General features: G+C 37.5%; 1 protein-coding gene across 28 annotated transcripts in view; it reads left to right on the top strand.

The window, feature by feature from the left end:
* The window catches only part of R3HDM2 (R3H domain containing 2), a 124624-nt gene that overhangs the window by 21084 nt on the left and 85951 nt on the right, over positions 1–17589 (top strand). For 13 of the 28 annotated variants that reach the window (XM_070621770.1, XM_070621818.1, XM_070621815.1 and 10 more), the window contains exon 2: positions 8266–8328. The exons of 6 other annotated variants lie outside the window; for them this stretch is intronic. The gene's annotated coding sequence lies outside the window, so the exon portion shown is untranslated. Of the gene's footprint in view, positions 1–8260; positions 8329–17589 lie in introns of all 28 variants that reach the window. 9 more of the 28 variants (XM_070621803.1, XM_070621794.1, XM_070621779.1 and 6 more) reach the window with 1 other exon arrangement.

Genomic DNA, 17589 nt, shown 5'->3' with positions numbered 1-17589 from the left:
CACGTCATTCAATTCCTCTTTCCAGAGGCAATTAATATTACCAGTTTTTGTGCATTCTGTGTACTTTTAATCATGAAATATACATACACATGTAGACATGTATATATATTCTTTTTCTTCCTTATTAGAAAAATGATTCTGTCTTGCTCTTTTCACTTAGCGATATAACTTGTAAGTACGTCAAGAATTTCCTTATTCTTCATGTCTTCAGAGTCTTATGGGATGTGTTTATGTATTGCTTATTTTATCACTCTCTTGTTAAAGGACATTTTGATTTTTTCCCAGTCTTTTGCAGTTACAAACAGTGCTGCATGAATAATCTTGTATGTATGTCATTTTGCATATTTGGAATAATTGTTAAGATAAATTTCTAAAGGTATATACTTTTGTAATTTTTATAGATATTGTAAAATTGTCTTCCAAAAATATATGGAGTTTACATTTCTACCAGCAGTTGATTCAAGATTTGAGAGAGAGGATTTAGTCATGGTGCATATATACAAAATAACCAATTTGAAGTTGTTTCATCCCTGAGTGGAGCACTGAGCATTGCGTTGCATTTTAGCCTTGTTCGTTCAACACACCATTAATTGAGTGTCTAGGAGTGTGATCTTCGCTCTCCACTGTAAGCAAATATAGTGGAGTAACTCGACCTAAGCTGTCAGGGAAGGCTTTCTGGAGGAGCAGAGCCTTGAAGGGCAAGTAGGGCAGGGGGAATTCTAGATTACCAGTTCTCAGACTTTTTGGTCTCTGACCTCTTAACTCTTTTAAAAATTATTACAGACTCTAAAGAACTTTTATTTATGTGGATTGTATTTACTGTATTAGAAATTAAAACTAAGAAAATATTTAAATATTTATTAATTCATTAAAATAATAAGCTCTTTACATATTAATATATAACTTTTTTAAAACAAAAAATTTAGTGAGAAGTAGGGATAGAGTTTTACATTTTTGCAGATCTCTTTAATGTCTGGTTCAATAGAAGACAGCTGGATTCTCATATCTGCATTCTGTTCTGTTCATTCTGCTGCATTCATTCTGTTACAATATGTCATTTTGGTTGAAATATATGAAGAAAATTCAGCCTCAGAGATATGTAGTTGGAAAAGAGAGGAATATTTTAATAACTTGTTCAGGTAATTATGAATGTTCTTTGATACTATATCCAAACTCAACAAGTGGTTATTTCCTGAAAGTTACTTGCAATGTAGAATCTGAAACCATGTTAATGAATTTTTGTACTTGGTGACATTAAAATCATTTATCTGTCTTGTACATTGAATGGCCCTTTTACCCGTGTATGATTTTTGAAACATCTTGAATTGGTTAATTGGAAAATAATGGTTCACTGAGTTATGCAGATTTTCCAAATGTTTGACATAGTTCATTATACAACTAAAAAAAATCACATTCATTAATATCACCACCATTTCATCAGGAAAGTCTTAAAGTATTCAGAAGCTGTCAAGCTCACAGCAGATACACATTTTCAAAATTCTGATTTTAGCTTAAAAGCTTCAATTTTATCACTGGCAAGAAATACTATCATCATTTGTTTTCTTTCGTAACAGGCTCACTTTGTTCTTTTTATTTTATTTTATTTTTTTGAGGAAGATTAGCCCTGTGCTAACATCTGTGCCCATCTTCCTCTGTTTTATGTGGGACGCCTACCACAGCATGGCTTGATAAGCGGTGCTTAGGTCTATGCCCAGGATCCGAACCGGTGAACCTGTGTTGCTGAAGCGGAATGCACGAACTTAATCGCTGCACCACCAGCCTGGCCCCTCGTTCATTTTTGAGAAAAATATTGCCTCATACCCAAGTCTGAATAACCGTAGTTTGCCTGTCACTTGCTTCCTCAAGAAATAATAGTATTTCATGAAAAAAGTGGTTCAGCTTGCAGCTCAGTTGCTTTTCCTTGAGATTATTACTGTACTTTGATATGCAGCAGAAGTGCTTTATACTTACTTTCCATTTTGTCACTTAGAATATTAAAAAGACATGTACTCAAGGGTGGAAATTTAATAAAATTATTAATTTTTACTGCTTTATCAAGGACATTTGTGAGTAAAATTTATCGTTTCTTTTTTAAACTGCAAATGTGGGGTGATGAAAAATATGTTACTCATACAGTTTGATGCCCCTGCCTTCATTTATGCAAAGGCACTAGCAGTTAGACCTACATTGCTTTTGTCACCATGGTGAAAAAGGCAAATAGCGTCTTAGTGTTATTATGAAAAATAACATTTTGTTATTCTAAAAATAGTTTGACCTTGTAGACCTCCTGAGACCATACTTCGAGAACTGCTGTTCTAGATAGAGGGTGCATTATATATCCAGAGATACTGAAGTGAGAAAAAGCATAGCTTTCTAGGTCAACTGTAAGTAATTTGTTATGGAACGCAGGATGTGTGGAGAGAGAGAAGAGGTAGCCAGGGGCCAGATAATAAAGGAACTTAAGTACCCTGCTCAGGGGTGCAGAATTTATCCTATAGGCAGTGGGGAGTCTTTGAAGGATTTTAAGGAGGGATGTGTGTGTATAGTAGGGCTGTGGGTGGATGATGCCGTCATATTTGTGTTTTTCAAAGATCACCCTTATCACAGTGTAAGAAGGCTGGTGGAAAATGGTGAGGTCCTAAACTAAGGGACTGACTTGGCCATAGAGCCACAGAGGTCCAGGCTGTACAGACCAGTGCAGGGATTAGAGCATGTCCTTCCTAAAACAGAAGTGAGCCTAGCAGCATCTTGTTGGTTGGCTGGATGGGCAGGAGCACAACCAGCTGCTTATATCATCATGTCACTTAGAAGCTGTCCCTGCAAATACTCTTGTTTAGGCAGTTTTTTTCTGTAAGTAAACCTAATCGAATACCAGAAATGCTCTAGAAGCTCGTTTGCAAAAATGGCTTCCAAAGATAATCACTATTCTGATTTCTGTTACCGTAGATTAGTTTTATCAGTTTTTGATTTTCATATTAATAGAATCATACAGTTAGTATATACTCCGCATGTATCTTTTTTTGTTCAACATTGTCTTTGAGATTCATGAATGTAGTGGCATATAGCAATGGCTTGTTCTTTATCATTGCTATGTAATATTCCATTGTCTGACTATACTGTAAGTTTTCCATTGAGTTGTTTCCAGTTTTGGACTATAATGAATAATACTGCTATGAACGTTTTTTTTAATTTAATTTAATTTTAATTTTTTTTAAAGATTTTATTTTTTTTCCTTTTTCTCCCCAAAGCCCCCCAGTACATAGTTGTATATTCTTCGTTGTGGGTCCTTTTAGTTGTGGCATATGGGATGCTGCCTCAGCGTGGTTTGATGAGCAGTGCCATGTCCGCACCCAGGATTCGAACCAACGAATCACTGGGCCGCCTGCAGCGGAACGTGCGAACTTAACCACTTGGCCACGGGGCCAGCCCCTGCTATGAACGTTTTTGTACATGGCTTTTCATAGACGTAAGCACTCACTTGTGTTGGTTATATACCCAGGAGTGGAATTGCTAGTTCATGGGATGTGTATATGTTTAAGTACTACCAGTTTTCCAAAGTGCTTGTATTAATTTATTCTCTTGCCAGCAATGTATGAGAGTTCTGGTTGTGCTATATCTTTGACTACCCTTAGTATTGTCAATCCTTTTAATTTTAAGTGGTCTGTTGGGAGTGTAGTGATGCCTTTTGTGGTTTTAATTTGCATTTCCCTGATGACCATTGATGTGGAATATCTTTTAATATGCATACTGGCCTTTGAAGTATTCTCTTTTGTGAAGTACCTGTTCAACTCTTGCCCATTTTAAAAATTGCTTTGTCTTTTTCTTTTTTTTTCTTTCTGCTTTTTCTCCCTAAATCCCCCCAGTACATAGTTGTATATTTTAGTTGTGGGTCCTTTTAGTTGTGGCATGTGGGACTCCTCCTCAGCCTAGCCTGATGAGCGGTGCCATGTCCGCATCCAGGAACCGAACCAGTGAAACCTTGGGCCGCCAAAGCAGAGTGCTCAAACCCAACCACTTAGCCACAGGGCCGGCTCCTTTTTCTTATTGAATTGTAGAAATTCTTTGTACATTTTGCATGAGTCCTTTGTGGGATATATGATATTGGCATATATCTTCTCCAGGTATTTACCATTGAGACAGATGCAGGAACAAATTGATTAATCTGAGTTTTTTATTGGAATTCTATGGCATATGTCTTATCAAAGGAGGGTAGTCCTGCATATTATTCTTGAGAGATTCCAGTTTCCTTACATGATGGGAATGGACGTTGCTGATTTTGTGTGGGTCACTATTAATGTTTTGAATTAGTCTCAGCTGATTGTGTGTGTTCTGTTATCTATTGCTGTGGACCAAGCCACCCTTAGTGGCTTATAATAACTATTTATTTGCTTATGATTAAGTGGGCTGGCAATTTGGGCAGTGCTCATCTGTCTTGTCTTGCCTCTATTCCACATGGTACCTGCTGGGCTCACTCATGTGTTTGTGTTCACTTGGCAGGTTGGCTAGGTGAAGTTGTGCCTGGATAGTCTCACTCCAACATTGTCCAGCATTGGGCTGGAGCTGCCATCCAGGGTGCTATGGCCTCTCCTGCGGGCTGTCTTAACTTCCTTGCATGGTGTCTAGGTTCCAAGAGGGCGAGAGTGGAAGGTCTCTTAAGGCCTGGGCTCAGAAATTGAGCAGTATCATTCATACTGCATATTATTGGATAAAGCAAGTCATGAGGCCAGCTCAGATTCAGGGGGTGGGGAAAGGAACTCTACTTCTTGATGGGGATTGCCGCAAATAATTTATCGCCATGTTTAATCTATAACAGTGGGCATCGTTCTTCCTTGTTCCTCTTTCTCTTTCCCTCTCTCTCTCTCTTTCTCTCTTTCTTCCTCCCTTCCTCCCTCCCTTCTGTTTAAATGTAGTGGATAGTTTGTGGTTTTTTTGTAATTGCCTGACTTGTATTTCTTCTTGAAGTTCATCTTAGAACAAAGCTTACTGGGTTAAAGGATGTCTTCTGAGATTACTTGGTGTGGCCAAGGATTAGATATTTTCAAGTCCTGACTTTGCAACTGTTTTCCAAATTACCGTAATAATATCAAACATCTGTTAATGCTGAAGCAATTTCTTCCCCAGGTGGTTTTGATCTTTTTAAATCCTTTTTTAAAGAATTGGTAATTGCTGAGGGTTAACACTCCGGTCCTTTTATGGGCTCTGTTCCCCGCTCCTCCATGTCTTGTTAGTCATCCAGAGTTACTAATAGGCGCCTGAAATGACAGGTTTTTAAAAAAATTTTCCAAAGGTGCTCAATGAAGTCAGGAAGGGAAAGGCTTCATAGCAGGAGAAGGTGTCTGGATTGCAGTTCTCCTGAGTAGACAGTGTTTTTATATATGAAATAAACAAGAGTCTTGGGCAAGGTGGAGATGTCAGTGACCTGTCAGCCCGTCGGGATGAATCAGCTGAAGTCCTAGATGAGGTGACAATGTCAGCACAATGAGCCCCTTGCCCTGAGTTTATTGGGCCTCTCACTAAGGTAGCTGTCATAGCCCTTATTTTAGAGAAAAGTCAGAGTCATTGTTCAAGATTCAGCTGACTTTAAACATTATTTATTTTGGAAGGGGAAGGTCACTTTCAGTATAGGAGCACCATGGGAAGTGACATGCGGCTGTTCTTCAGATTATAGCCATTTTGGTGTGCCCAAGTGTTACAGTTGTTAAGATCCAGGTGACTAGAGGCTATTCTCCTTTTCCAAGTAAGTTTAATTAATTGCCTTGGGTCCCAGATAAGTAGATTTGTTAACTGTAGTTTCTGATTTATCTATTGCCCAAACCCAGTGATAATTTGATAGGAATAGGAACTCAAAGGTGGCATTTTATTGCAAAAGATGGATGTTGGCTGCTAAATGCAGCTGATTAGAAGGCTAGGACAAAAGTATCTGTTTTTATGGTGACAGGGTCATTATTAAGGCTTTATAGAATGCACCACTAGTCAGATGGCTGAACTGAATCTTCCCACTCCTGTAAGGTTATCTTTAAGGCGTTTGGAGTGCTTCACAGATCTCTCATCAACCGTGATTCTTTCACAGGCATTTGCAGCTTGGGTCAGTTTAGCCTGGTTGTTCTGGGCTGTGAGGCACTCCTCACTACAATGCTGGTAGCCAGATCTTTGGCAGTTGCTGCTGCCACAGACCCAGAGAACAGTGTTGCCGGATAGAATTGCCATCTTATTTTCTGAGTACACATTCTACCTTCTGAGGAAGGATGGGAGCTTTCGGTGAATACAAGGCAAGTTGTTAGAATGAGCAAGAGAATACAGGCTTTTGACAGCTGGGCCATCTTATTGGCTGTACAAGTAAGTTTTAAAAAACCTAAGTTTACTTCAGAAGTGGTACTTAGCTTTGTAAATGAATCAAACAATTAGAAAATGGTTTCAGTGCTTATTATATGTCAGGCACTGTTTGGCACTGGAGGTATGGATATGAATAAGACACGAAAAATTTCTGCCCTCAAAGAGCTTACATTCTTGTTTGAAAAAATAGACAATTTTCAAATAAATAAATAAGACAATTACAGATTATGATAAGTGCTGTGAAGGAAATAGATGTGATGATGTGATTGAGAGTCCTGGAGAAGGGGATATATCAGATTGGGTGGTCAGGGAAGACCACTTCGTAGTGACATGAAGTATTACTTGAAAGGAGGCAGAACAGCATTTCCTTGATGGGAGAGAAGTGTTCTAGGCAAGATGAACCACAAATACAAAGGCCTGGTGAAGAGTATGTGGTTTGGTGTGTTCAAGAATAGGCAGGGGCCAGATTTTGTAGGGATCTATAGCCCTTGCTTGGGATGATGGGAAGCCATTGTTTGGAGGAAGCTGGTTGAGCAAGAAACCTGAATGATCTGATTTACATTTTTAAAAGACCACTCGTGCTTCTCTGGGGAGAACAGCAGAGGCCCAGAGTGGAATTAGAGAGACTAGTTAAGAGGGTGTTGCATTTTATTAAAAAACTGCAAGGTGGATGGGGGTTGTAGAGGGTGGACAACAGAAAGGAACTGAACTTCTTTTAGAAAGTATTCCACTTTTAATTTTGTTAAGATTACAAATAGGCCAAGAAAACCATCACAGCAATAAGTACTAGTGTGTGCTTTGAATTATGTTGCTCCTGATTCTCTGACTCAGAGTTGGGGAAGTGATCTCTTGGTGTGGCAAGCCTCTCAGTGTGAACCCTCTGTGCCCGCTTAAAAATCAGACACTACTGGGCATGGCTTGAGGGGCTGTGAGCAAAGGCAACTAGTAATTTCTTTGCATAGGGGAGAACAAGGCATTTCCTGGGAAAAAATTAACCATACAAGCAATGTTTCAGGATCAGGGTTGGTAGTGAAAAGAGGAAGGGCAATATCCTCTACCCATGCCTGGCAACCCTAACCAAGCTTCCACACATCTCTGATGCCAGAGCCCTGAGGTCTAGGGGCTCTGAAGAAACTAGAAGAGCTTTTTCGTAGAAATCTTAGTATGATATTGGGAAGGCAGATGTTAGTGATGTGATATTCATGGGATGGTGTAAAACAAAATGATGAGTTAGGGATACTCCTCACTTCAGCGTAGGACACAGTGGGGTTGGGTATTTTGAGGGCTTCCAAGAACACAGACTGGCTTGGGTATATTAAGGGTTCCAGTGGTGGCACTCAGCACTCAGGGTTCCTAAGGTGGATTAAGCAGCAGCCAGCCTTCAGACTCCTGTAATAGCAATAATAATAATAATAATAATAATAATAATAATAAATACTGCAGTTGGGGTGAGGAGATATTAAATTTTGTGTTTGCAGTATTTATTTCTACTTGAAAAATTCTGTCTCTGGCCTCTCTTAACTTTTGCTTCTCACCTACTAAGAGAGATTCTAGACCTCTTAGCTCAGTTTCTAGATCTATTTTGTAAAAGGATAATGGGTAAAAAAATAGCTGAAGATTTCTAGGAGTAAAACTGGATGATTACTTTATATTAGAAAGTGGACTGAGAACTGCTTGTAGGGGATCAATAGAGGGGAAAGAGCCAAATGAGCAGAGTGTTTTATTGTGAAGTAAGAGTAGGGATGTATGTAGAGGGTTCAGGACAAGCATGGTTATGAGAAACATTGTGAGCAAAAGGAATTGGGAAAGAAGATATTAAGGAGCTGCTGTGGATTTTGAAATAGATCTCTTTATTTTGAGAGTGTCAATATATTAAGATTTAAATTGCTTTTAACTTACTTTTGTTTTTTGTTTTTTGTTTTTTGAGGTTAGACTTGTTTCTTATATGTGATGCCATTCCAGCACTGGACTCATGGAGGCTGAACATTTATGCAGGTAATAATAGGTAACGTTTGTGGAGAACTTTTTATGTGCAGACAACAAACTTAGTGCTGTACTTGTATTCTCATTTAATCCTCTCACAACCTCATGAGGTTGCAAATGTTATTGTACCTATTTAATAGATGAAGAAATTGAGACATTGAGAGTCCATCAAGATTGAGTTCAGCTGAATTAAAAAATAAAGGCTCCTGGTGTAGTGGAAGTGAGAGATGATGGTAGCTTGGGTTAGATAATGTCATTCCTCACCTGGCATAAATATCATGAATGTAAAGTGGTTTGGACTGATTAAACTTCACCCCCATTTCCATAACTTTCTCCCACTAGTGAATGCATCATACTTTTGTTTGTCTTTAAAACAGTGGACATACTTTTTGGTAAAGAAAAATCCAGCGTAGGGTTTTAACCTTAAAACTTATCTAACTTTTTAGAAAGTAGATAAAAAGTTTTGAAATAGTTTAAATTTATTTGAGTAAATATCTACAAAAGGTAAATATCTATAACTAGGAGATTCTTAAGAGGTGATTAATATAGATAATAGGAGTCTTTTTGTTAATTTTGTCACACTTGAGATATTGTTCACAGGTATTTTTAGCTTTTAGGAACCTTATTAGGGTTTCTTGTAGGACCTTTCTTGGTGTATCTAAATGCTTATTTACAGATCACGTTAACCGTAGTACTTGCCAGAAGTGGGAGAGTTTCTAGCACTACTGACTGAAGATCAGTCAAAAATGATTGAGCATCTCCGAAATTATAATGTAGGTTAATGGAAGTATTTTTAAGTTTATAAAAATACAAATTTATATGCTACTTTCAGTGGTCCCCATGTTTAATTTTGCCAGGTGTTGTCTGTACATTCAGCAGTAAAGTAAAACTGCTTTTTATTACCACCTTATCAGTGATTGAGTGGTGAGCATGAGTATGTTGCCCTATTTCCCCTTTGCCTATCTTTTTCAAAAAAGAGCTTAATTGAGGTACAATTGACTGTACATATTAAATAAATAAACTATACATAGTAAAAGTGTACAATTTGTTAAGTTTTAACATCTGTGTTCATCCATGAAACTATCACCACAATCAAGATATTAGATGTATTCATCACCCCCACAAATTTCCTTATCCCTATTTGTAATCCTTCCCCTAACCTTCATGATCTCCAGGCCACCGCTCATCAACTTTCTGTCACTATAGAATAGTTTAGATTGTCTAGAGTTTTATATAAATGGAATTGTAAAGTGTATACTTACATTTATTTATTTTTGGTTTGGTTTTCTTTACTAAGCATAATTATTTGGAAGTCCATCTATATTGTTGCATGTATCAATAGGTCATTCCTTTTTATTGCTGAGTTGCAATCTCTTTTATAGCTATAACACAATTTATTTATCCATTCATTTGCTGATGCACATTTGGGTTGATCCAGCTTTTGGCAATTACAATAAAGCTATGCTATGAGTATTTGTATACAAATCTTTGTATGAACATACACTTTTTTCCCTCCAAGTGGATTTCTTTTTTTTAATTGAAGTGAAATTCATATAACATATAATTAACAATTTTAAATTATACAGTTCAGTGGCTTTTAGTGTATTTACAATGTTATGTAACCAGTAACTCTCTTCGGTTTCAAAACTTTTTCATCGTTCCATAAACCAGCCCAAATCCATTAAGTAATCACTCCCTATTCCCCTGTCCACCCTATCACCTGGTAACTTCTAATCTGCTTTCTGTCTCCATGGATTTACCTAGTCTGGATATGTCATATAAAAGGAATCAGACAATATATGACCTTTCGCATCTGCTTCATTCATTTAGTGTAATGTTTTCGAAGTTCAACCAAGTTGTAGCATGTACCAGTACTTTGTTCCTTTTTATGGCTGACTAATATTCCATTGTGTGGATATATCACATTTTGTTTATCCATTCATCCATTGGTGGAGATCTGATTTGTTTACACTTTTTGGGTACTATGAATAATGCTGCTATAAACATTTATGTACAAGTTTTTGCGTGGGCATATGTTTTCATTTCTCTTGGGTATATACCTAGGGGTGCAATTGCTGGATCATATGGTAACTCTGTCTTTAACATTTTAAGGAACTGTCAAACTGCTTCCAAAGTGGCTGCACTATTTTACATTCCCACCAGTAGTGTATGAGGGTCCCCATTTGTCTACCCTCACCAAACTTCTTATTGTCTGTGTTTCTGATTCTTGCCATCCTAGTGGGTGTCACATAGTATCTCCTGGTTTTGATTTGCATTTCCCTGATGACAGAATGATATTGAGCATCTTTTCATGTACTTGTTGTCCCTTTATATATCCTTTTTGGAGAAATGTATACTTAAATCCTTTGCTTTTTAAAAAATTGGATAATTTGTCTTTTTATTATTTATTTTATTTTATTTGTTTTGTGAGGTAGATTGCCCTAGAGCTAACATCTGTTGCCAATCGTCCTCCTTTTGCTTGAGGAAGACGGTCCCTAAGCTAACATCTGTGCCCATCTTCCTCTGTTTTGCACATGGGATGCTGCTACAGCATGGCTTGATGAGCGGTGTGTAGGTCCATGCCCAGAATCTGAACCCATGAGCCCTGGGGTGCCAAAGCAGAGTGTGCAAACCTAACCACTGTGTCACTGGGACCACCCCAAATAACTTGTCTTTTTATTATTGAGTTGTAAGAATTCTTTTTTCTGGATACAAGCACTTTATTCGATACATGATTTGCAAGTATTTTTTCCCATTCTATGAGTTGTCTTTTCACTTTCTTGATGGTTTTGCTTAAGACAACAGTTTTAAGTTTGATGAAGTCCACCTGATCTATTTTTTCTTTTGTTGCTTATACTTTTAGTGTCATGTCTGAGAAGGTTTTGCCTAGCCCTAGGCCACAGAGATTTATTCCAGTGTTTTCTTTTAAGAGTTTTATAGTTTTAGATGTTAACATTTAGGCCTGTGATCTATTTTGAGTTAATTTTTGTGTATGATGTAAGGTATGATTCAAATTTTATTTTTTTATGCATAGATATCTACTTGTTCAAGCACCATTTGTTGAAAAGACTATCCTTGGCCTATTTGATTGCCTTGGCACACTTGTAGAAAATGAGTTGACCATAAATGTAAGGGTTTATCTCTGGGCTTTCAATTCTGTTTCACTATGACACTGTTTTGATTACTATAGTTTTCTGTGGTAAGTTGAAATTGAGAAATATGAGTCCTCCAGTTTTGTTCTTGTTTGTCAAGATTGTGTTGTTTATTCTAGGTGCCTTGCATTTCCATGTGAATTTTAGAAGCAGTTTGCCAGTTTCTGCAAAAAGCCCAGCTGGGATTTTGGTAGGGATTGCATTGAATCTGTAACTCAATTTTGGGAGTGTACCGTCTTAGCAGTATGAAGTCTTCCAATCCGTTAACATGGGATATCTTCCCCTTATTTAGATCTTCTTTAATTTCGATCAGTAATAGTTTGTGGTTTTCAATATACAAGTCTTACACTTTTTTTAAAATGCTACTCCATTACACTTCTTTTGTTAAGTTTATACCTAAGTATTTATTTTTTTTTGTTACTATTGTGAATGTTTGTTTCCCCGCAATTTCATATTTGGATTGTTTTTTGCTTATATATAAAAATACAGTTAGACTGAAGTCATATTAAGCATCTTTTCTGACCATAATGCTGTGAAACTAGAAGTCAACTACAAGAAAAAAGCTGGGAAAGTGACGAATTTGTGGAGACTAAACAACATGCTACTTGAACAACCAATGGATCATTGAAGAAATTAAAGGAGAAATCAAAAAATATCTGGAGACAAATGAAAATGAAAACACACCATAAGAACTCATGGGATGCAGCATAAGCAGTCTTAAGTGGGAAATTTCCTAGCAATATGGGCCTACCTTAACAAATAAGAAAAATTGCAAATAAGCAATCTTAAACTACTCATATTCAACACAGTACTGGAGGTTTTGGCCAGAGCAATTAGGCAAGAAAAAGAAATAAGCAGTATCCAAATTGGCAATGAAGAAGTGAAACTCTTGCTATTTGCAGATGACATGATTTTATATATAGAAAACCCTAAAGAAACCATCAGAAAACTATTAGAAATAATCCACAACTACAGCAAAGTTTCAGGGTACAAAACAAACTTACAAAAATCATTGCATTTCTATATTCTAATAACAAACTAACAGAGAAGTCAAGAACACAATCCCATTTACAGTGGCAACAAAAAGAATAAAATATCTAGGAATAAATTTAACCAAGGAGGTGAAAGACATATACAATGAAAACTATAAGACATTATTGAAAGAAATCAATGATACATAAAGAAATGGGAAGATATTCCATGCATATGGATTAGAAGAATAAACATTGTTAGAATGTTCATACTATGTAAAGCAATCTACAGATTCACTGCAATTCCAATCAGAATCCCAATGACGTTCTTCATGGAAATAGAACAAAGAATCCTAAAATTCATATGGGGCAACAAAGGACCCTGAGTAGCTAAAGCAATCCTGAGAGAAAAGATCAGAGCCGGAGGTATCACAGTTCCTGACTTCAAAATATACTACAAAGCTGTAGTAATCAGAACAGCATGGTGCTGCACAAAAACAGACACAGAGATCAATGGAAGAGAATTGAAAGCCCAAAAGTAAACTTCACATCTACATAGCTAATCTTCAACAAAGATGCTAAGAACATACAATGGAGAAAGGAAAGTCTCTTCAATAAACAGTGTTGGGAAAACTGGATAGCCACATGCAAAAGAATGAAAGTAGACAAAAATTAACTCAAAATAGATGAAAGACTTGAAGGTGAGACATGAAACCATAAAACTCCTATCCATTTACATTTAGGGTGATTATCGATATATGAGGGCTTAGTACTGCCATTGTATCACTTGTTTTCCAGTTCTCCTGCATTTCCTTTGTTTCTTGTCGTGTGTGTTTTGGCCTACCCATGGAATTATATAGTTTTTTATGATGTGTTTCTTTGTTTTCTCCTTATTTATTATTTGTGTCTGTTCTACTTTTTTGTTTAGTGGTTACCATGAGGTTTGTATTCAGAATCTCGTGTATAATATAGGCCATTTTCTGATGGCCTATTTCCTCAGTCTAAACCGATTCAATCCCTTTCCTCCTCCCCTCCTAAGTTGTTTTTCTCATACCTTATTCCATCTTGTGTTGTGAGTTTGTGGTTAAAATGACAGGATTATTTTTGTTTTTGGTGTTTTCCTTCCCTTTATCTTTAATGCTATACTTGAGTATTTGCTGTCTTATTCTGATTCTGTCTACCTATTTATCTCCTTACTCCGTCCTTTGTAACCCTTTCTCCCTGTTTTTTTGCCTCAGGTATGAGGGCCTTCTTGAGGATTTCTTGTAATGGGGAGAGGTCTCATGGCTACGAACTCCCTTAACTTTTGTTTGTCTGGGAAAGTTTTTATTTCTCCATCATATCTGAAGGATATTTTTGCTGGATAGAGTATTCTTGGCTGAAACTTTCTGTCTTTCAAAGATTTGAACATGTCATTCCATTCTCTCCTAGCCTATAAGGTTTCTGCAGAGAAATCCTCTGAAAGCCTGATAGGGGTTCCTTTGTAGGTTATTTTCTTCTGCCTTGCTACCCTTAGTATTCTTTCTTTGTCATTAATTTTTGCCAGTTTTACTATTATATGCCTTGCAGTAGGTCTTTTTGCATTGACATATCTAGGAGATCTGGAAGCCTCTTCCACGTGAATATCCATCTCTTTCCCTAGGTTTGGGAAGTTCTCTGCCATTCTTTCTTTGAATACTCTTTCTACGCCATTCTCCTTCTCCTTCTGGAACATCTGTAATTCTTATGTTGCATTTCCTGAGTCGGATATTTCTCTGAGACTTTCTTTCTTTCTTTCTTTCTTTTTTTTTTTGAGGAAGATTAACCCTGAGCTAACTGCTCCCAATCCTCCTCTTTTCTCTGAGGAAGACTGGCCATGAGCTAATATCCATGCCCATCTTCTTCTACTTTATATGTGGGACACCTACCACAGCATGGCATGCCAGGCAGTGCCATGTCTGCACCTGGGATCTGAACCAGTGAACCCTGGGTTGCCAAAGTGGAATGTGTGCACTTAACCACTGTGCCACCAGGCCAGCCCCTCTCTGAGACTTTCTTCATTTCTTTTTAGTCTTAGTTCTCTTTCCTCCTCTGTCTGGAGCATTTCAACATGTCTGTCTTCAGTTATGCTGATACGCTCCTCTATGATGTCAATTTGAGCATTGAGGGACTCTGTATTTTGTTTTATTTCTTCCATTGTGTCTTTCATCTCTAATATTTGATTGATTCTTCTTCATAGTTTCAATCTCTTGTGAAGTAGCTCCTGAACTCATTGAATTGTTTCTCTACATTCTCTTTTACCTCATTGAGTTTTTTGATGATAGCCATTTTGAATTCTTTGTCATTTAGATTACATATTTCTGCATCCTCAGGACTGAATTCTGGGTACTTGTCATTTTCTCTCTGGTCTGGAGATTTGATAGAATGTTTGATATTGCTAGAGGGGGTGGCTTTGTTTTTATGCATCCTGGTATTGTTTGGTCGCAGGTACCTCCTATCCCCACTGAGTGGGGGTCAAGAGCTGTGTATCCTGAGCCCTCTGCCTTCAGCCGAGATCCCCAGCGGTGGAGCTGTGCTGGGCGGGTGGGAGGAGGGGCGCCTTCTCCTGTGTGCTCTCAGGGTTTTCTCACTCTGCTCTCGCTATCTGCTCTCCTGGGGTGTTGGCTTGATGAGTTCACCCCCCGCAAAAGCTTTTGCCCTGGTAGAGGGCTTCCCTCTAGGCTGCAGAGACCCTTAGGGATCCTTGATGTTCCCACAAATGAACGTCCCTTCCCCTGTTCCTTCCCTCTCAGAGGCCTCCCATGGTCCCGGATTGCAGTCTTTAGAGGAGGGAGCGAAGTTTTCTCTTACACCTTTCCACCTCCTCTAAGGGGGGCTCCAACCTCTCCGCCCTCCATTGTATGGCTGCGTGTGTGTCTTCAACATTATTTGTGTTGTGTTTGGGTGTCCTCTGTTGGAGTATGGATGATTTTTCCTTGTATGTTGAAGGGGGAAGATTATTGGGAAAGTTTACTCTGATGTTACTCTCCATAAAACTCCTAAAAGAAAATATAGGCAGTACACTCTTTGGCATTGGTCTTAGAAACATCTTTTTGAATACCATGTCTACTCAGGCAAGGGAAACAAAAGAAAAAGTAAACAAATGGGACTTCATAGGACTAAAGAGCTCCTGCAAAGCAATGGAAATCAGGAACAAAATGAAAAAGCAGCCCACCAACTGGGAGAAAATCTTGCAAATCATATATCTGACAAAGGGTTAATCTCCAAAATATATAAAGAACTCATATGACTCAACAACAAAAAACAAACAACCTGATCAAAAAATAGGCAGAGCATATGAATAGACATTTTTCCAAAGAAGATATACAGATGGCCAACAGGCACATGAAAAGATGTTCAACATCACTAATTCTTAGGGAAATGCAAATCAAAACTACACTGAGATATCATCTTACACCTGTTAGAATGGCTATAATTACCAAGACAAAAAATAATATGTTGGAGAGGATGTGGAGAAAAGGAAACTCATACACTCCTGGTGGGAATGCAAACTAGTGCAGCCGCTATGGAAAACAGTATGGAGATTTCTCAAAAAATTAAAAATAGAAATACCATATGACCCAGCTAGCCTGCTCCTGGGTATTTATCCAAGTAATTTGAAATCAACAGTTCAAAGAGACTTATGCACCCCTATGTTCATTGCAGCGTTATTCACAATAGCCGAGATGTGGAAGTAACCCAAGTGCCCAAACAATTGATGAATAGATAAAGATGTGTGAATATATATATATATATATATATATATATATATATATACACACAATAGAATGTTACTTAGCCATAAGAAGGGCAAATCGTCCCATTTGCAACACCATGGATGGACCTCGAAGATATTATGTTAAGTGAAATAAGCCAGGCAGAGAAAGACAAATACCGTATAATTTCACTTGTATGTGGAAGATAAACAAACACATGGACAAAGAGAACAATGTACTGGTTACCAGAGAGGAAGGCGGTTGGGGGTGGACATAGGGAGTAAAGGGGCACATATGTTTGGTGATGGACAGATAATAATGTACAACTGAAATTTCACAATGTTATGAACTTTTATGACCTCAATAAAATAAATACAATCAATTTTTGTATATTGACCTTCTATCTTGGAACCTTGCTGAACTTGTTTATTCGTTTTTAGTGGATTTCTTAGGATTTTCTACATACAGATCATGTCATTTGCAAATGGAGATTGTTTTACTACTTCTTTTCCAATCTGAATGCTTTTGCTTTCTTTTTCTTCACTCATTGCCCTAGCTAGAATCGCCAGTGCAATGTTGAATAGAAGTGGCAAAAGTGGACATCCTTGACTTGTTACTGATCTTGGGGTGAATGCGTTCAGTCTTTCACTGTTAAGTATGATGTTATTTATGTGGTTTTGTAGATTCCCTTTATGAGATATTCCTTAGTGACTGCCCTGGGGATTACGATTAATGTCTTAATTTGTAGGAATGTAGTTCAATTAATACCAACTCAATTATAGTAGTATACAAGACTTTGTATCTATATGTTTCTGTTCCCTCTCCCCTCTTTTGTGCTATTATCATAGAGATTACATCTTTATATGTTGTTTGCCCATTAACAGATTTATAATTATAGCTTTATGCAGTTGTCTTTTAAATCAGATAGAAAAAAAGAGTCACAAACAACAAATATATTTATACTGTCTTTTACATTTACCTATGTAGTTACCTTTACCACTACTCTTTATTTCTTCATTTGGATTTGAATTACTGCGTAGTGTTCTTTTATTTCAGCCTGACTGTGTCTCTTTAGTATTTCTTGTAGACTAGATCTGCTAGTGATGAGTCCTCTCATTTTTATGTGGGAATGTCAATTTCTCCTTCATTTTTAAAGGATAATTTTGCTGGATATAGAATTCTTAGTTGATATCCTTTTTGTTTTTTTCAACACTTTGAATATGTCTTCTCACTGCCTTCTGGCCTCCATGGTTTCTGATGAGCTTCTCAGATTTGTAGACTTAGTGTTTTAAATTAAATTTGAGAAATTTTTGGCCATTATTTCATTATATATTCTTCCTTCCCTTAGCTCTCCTCTCACAGGACTCCCAGTATCATTTGTTGCTATCTTTGATGTTGTCCCACAGGCCTCTGGGG

The sequence above is a fragment of the Equus przewalskii genome, chromosome 5 (assembly GCF_037783145.1).
Source record: "Equus przewalskii isolate Varuska chromosome 5, EquPr2, whole genome shotgun sequence".
Lineage (NCBI taxonomy): Eukaryota > Metazoa > Chordata > Mammalia > Perissodactyla > Equidae > Equus > Equus przewalskii.
Note: the sequence above shows the minus strand (reverse complement) of the source record. Positions and strands in the feature narration are given on the sequence as shown.